Consider the following 4,475-nt stretch of genomic DNA (forward strand, 5'->3'; position numbering starts at 1 on the left):
CTCCCGCAGGGTTGACGGGGGATTCACGAAAACGTAAACACCGATGCTCTCCCATACGGAAGACACCGTCAGCAGAGCCCATAGGAGGATGAAATTCCCCGACATCACCAGCAGTAACAGGAGGGATTGCCTGCGGTTCCTCATCTCCGGGTCGGCGGGCTGCTCGCTGTCGCGTGAAACACGGAGTCTCCTCCGGGCTCGGCTGGCCACTAAGACGTGGCTGATGGTTAAACTGTTGAGCAGGAGAATCAAGATAAAGGGTAATATTGGGGTAAAGACGTAATGAATCACAAGAAATGTTCCGAGCTGCGGTGGGGAATTGTCACTGCCATAACAGACCAGGGACGTACTTAATATCGAATATGTCCCAGCGAGCAAGAAGTACCAGAAAATGTTCTTTACGCAGCTCAGTACAGTTACTGTCCCCAGAACCAGAGCCGCCCCTCTCCCGGTGCAGTATTTTCGTTTCAGCTTCTGAAAACAAATGGTGACAAATCGATCAAAGGTGAAAGTGACGGTGAACCAGACAGAACAGTCCGTGGCGGCGTAGAGCACGACAGCGTGGATATTACACACGGGAACACGATGCGACCAGAGGAAAATCTCTTCTGCAATGTGAGTCATCGGAATCTTACTCAATACCAGATCGAAGAGAACGACCAGCTGATCCGCCGCTACCATGGCAACCAGGTACCTTGTGACGCCTTTGGAGAGACCGCACTTTCCTCGCGACAGGATGACTAATGTCACCACGTTCACTGTGCGGAGAGAAATAAAGACCATTAACACACGTTTTGATGGAAACATTCTCTGTGAACTATTATTTTATTCGACAACACTTCAGAGAGCAGAGATGAATATAGAATTAATGTATCTGCTAAGGAGATTATCGGGAGTCATTACTAAATCGGTGGTGATCATAATGTATCTGCTGAAGTTCAGGGCAATGAGGGGAATCTCATTGAAACCTATCGAATATTGAAATGCCGAGATATCATGGACTTAGAGAGCTAGCTTCTGTAGTTGGAGAGTCTGCACCTGAAGGCGAGAATTAATAATAGAACGACATCCCTTTGGATCAGAGATGGAGAGCAATTTCCTCACTCACAGACTCGTGAATATGTGGAATTTTTCGCCACAGAAGCCTATGGGGGCCAGTACATTGGAAACTTTTGCAGCGCAGAGTGATAGGCTCTTGATTCGTCGGGGTGTCAATGGATTCGGGGAGTGGGCGCAAAAATGTGGGTCAGAGGGATGATAAATCAGCTATGATGGACAAGGTTCGGTGCTCGAAAATCTGAATTCAGCTGGCGTGCCCTGTGGGCTAATCAGGGATATCAGTGTATGGCTGGAATGTATTCTGATCGTTGCCGTCAGAAGAAGGAATTGAGACCGACAAGGTTTAAGCGAATAGTAAACTGATTAATATGCCATGTATCGCGGTAAGAATTTCAGGTCCCCTCAGCTGTAAACACGAGAGAAAAGGAAAACATAAGAACATTAGCAATAGTATCAGGAATAGTCCATCTGTTCGAGTAGGCATGATCTGGCAATGTAAGTGATCACGGCGGATCTAGAAACATCGAAATATGGAAAACGTACAGCACAATGCAGGCTCTTAGGCCCACAAAGTTGTGCCGAACATGTCCCCAACTGAGGAATGATGAGGCTGACCCACAGCCCTCTATTATTCTAACCTCTAAGTACCTATCCAAAAGTCTCTTAAAAGAACCTCTCGAGTCCGCCTCCACCATTGTTGCCGGCAGCGCATTCAACACACTCACAACTCTCTGCATTACAAAAATCCCCATGATATCTCCTTTGTACGTACTTCCAAGCACCTTAAACCTTTTTCATCTCATCTTCAGAACATGGAAAAACCCTCTGACAATCCAAACGATTAATACCTCTCATCATCTGAAATAGCTCCATCAGGTCATCCCTCATCTTTCGACGTTCCACGGAGAAAAGGCCGACTTCACTCAACCCGTTTTCATAAGGCATGTTCCCCAGTCCAGGGAACATCCTCGTAAACCTCCTCTGCTCTGCACCTTTTCTATGGCTTCCACAGCCTTCCTGTACCAAGGCGACGAGCACTGAGCAAAGTACTCCAAGTAGAGTCAAACCAGGGTCCCATATCGCTGCAATATTACCTCTCAGCTCCTCAAATTATTTCAACTATTAATGACGGTCAATACACCGTGTGCTTTCCTAACTACAAAGTCAACCTGTGCAGCTGCTGTAAGCGCCCTATGGACTCGAAACTCAAGATCCCTCTGATCCTCCATACTACCAACAGTCTTACCATTAATACTATATTCTGCAATCATATTTGATCTACTAAAATGAGCCACGTTGGACTGATCTGGGTTGAATTCCATCTCCATTTCTCTGCCCAGTTTTGCATCTCATCAATGTAACTCGCTGTAACCTCTGACAGCCCCTCTACACTATCTACAGCACCTCCAACCTTTGTGTCACCAGCAAATATACTAATACAGCCCTCCACTTCCTCATCCAGGACATTTTCAAAAATCACGAACAGTACGATTATCATACTAGATCACTGAGGCATACAACGGGTCACTGTCCTCCCTGCGGAATATGACCCGTTTACAACAACTCTTTGCCTTCAGTGCGAAGTCAGTGTTGGAGCCACAAAGCAATGTCCCCTCCATGCCTTCTTACTTGCAAAATAAGCCTTGCATGGGGTACCTTATCAAATGCCTTCCTGAAATCCATACGCTCTACATCTCATGCTCTTCCTTCATCATTATGTTTCGTCACATCCTCAAAAAATCAAATCAGTCTCGTAAGGCACGACCTGCCCTTGCCAAATCCATGCTGACTACCCCTAATCATATTATTCTTCTCTAAATCTTTGTAACTTTTGCCTCTCAGGATTTTCCCCATCAAGTTACCAGCCACTGACCATGCCTACCTACCTTTTCCCCATAGCCGTTAATTCTTCTTCTATGCCAAAACCAGTGCCAACCAGTCTTAAATATACTTATTGAGGTCTCTTCCATTGCTTCTTTGAGCAGAGTATTCCACAGATTCACCACCCTCCGAGAGAAGCAGCTCCTCCTCTTCACCGTCCTAAATACACATGCTATTTCCCGCTGTTTTAGTCTCACCAACCAGTGGAAATAACTTTGCTCCAACAGTCATATCTATCTATTCCATAATTTTACATGTTTGCAGAGGATTTCCTCTCATCCTTCTGAGTTCCAGCGAGTACGATCCCAGTCGACTCAATTGCCCCTCATAGTCGAACCACCTCATCTCTGGAATCAGCTGGTGAACCGCCTACACAGACAGTTTATCAATCCTCAAGTCGGGAGACCAGAACTGCGCAGTACTCCGGATGCCGCCTCACCAGTACCTTGTGCAGTTGCAGCATGACCACCCTGCTCTTAAATTCAATCCCTCTGGCAACAGAGGCGAACATCCCATTTGTCTTCCTGATAGGCTGCAGCACCTGCAAACCAACCTTTTGTGATTCAGGAATAAGCTCTCCAAAGTCCCTCCGCACAGCAGCATACTGCAATCGTTTACCACTTAAATAATATTCTGTTCTTCCAGTTGCCCTTCCCAAGTGGATGACCTCGCATTTACCAACATTGCACTCTAACTGCGAGACGCATACTTTCGCTGAACATATTAATATCCCACGGCACTCTTTGTCTAATGGCAGTGCTGATGCCCACGTGGCCTCATGCTTTTAACTGGTGAGGCGTTGGAGTAACTTATTTATTTGTTTAATTAATTCCGTTAATACTATATTCTGCTATCATACTTGACCTACCAAAATGAGCGACCTCACACTGATCTGTTTTGAACTGCATCTGCATCGTCTTAGCGCAGTTTTGCATCCCATCAATGTCCCGCTATAACCTCTGGCAGCCCTCCAGAATATCCACAGCATCTCCAATCTTTGTGTAATCAGAACATTTACTAACCCATCGCTCCAATTCCTCACCCAGGTCATTTGAAAAAATCACGAAGAGTAGGGGTGCCAGAACAGATCCTTAAGGCACATCATTGGTCAACGACTTCAATGCAGAATATGACCGTCTGCAACAACACTTTTCCTTCTGTGGGCAAGACGTGTTTGGATCCACATAGCAATGTGCCCTAGGATCACATGCCTCCTTACTTTCACAATAAGACTTGCATAGGGTACCTTATCAAATGCAGTCAGCCGATGTTTGCTGCAGCGATACCGTTTGGAAAGACCTGTCTTGCAATATGCGAGTCTTTAGGTGACAGGTATTGAGGAGAGGTTGACTTATATTTTTCAAGAGATATCATGAGGAAGAGACGAGACACTTACCAGGAAGAGCTACAATGGCGAGTACAGGGTAGTAAACCACTTGGAATGTCCCCAGCGCCATAGCGATTTCAGAGTCCAACTTCAGCCTATTGAGAAAATATTGCATTGTCCAGAAAACATTCTTCACAATTCCCGTAGC

Source organism: Hemitrygon akajei, unplaced genomic scaffold (assembly GCF_048418815.1).
Source record: "Hemitrygon akajei unplaced genomic scaffold, sHemAka1.3 Scf000051, whole genome shotgun sequence".
In the NCBI taxonomy this organism is placed as follows: Eukaryota; Metazoa; Chordata; class Chondrichthyes; order Myliobatiformes; family Dasyatidae; genus Hemitrygon; species Hemitrygon akajei.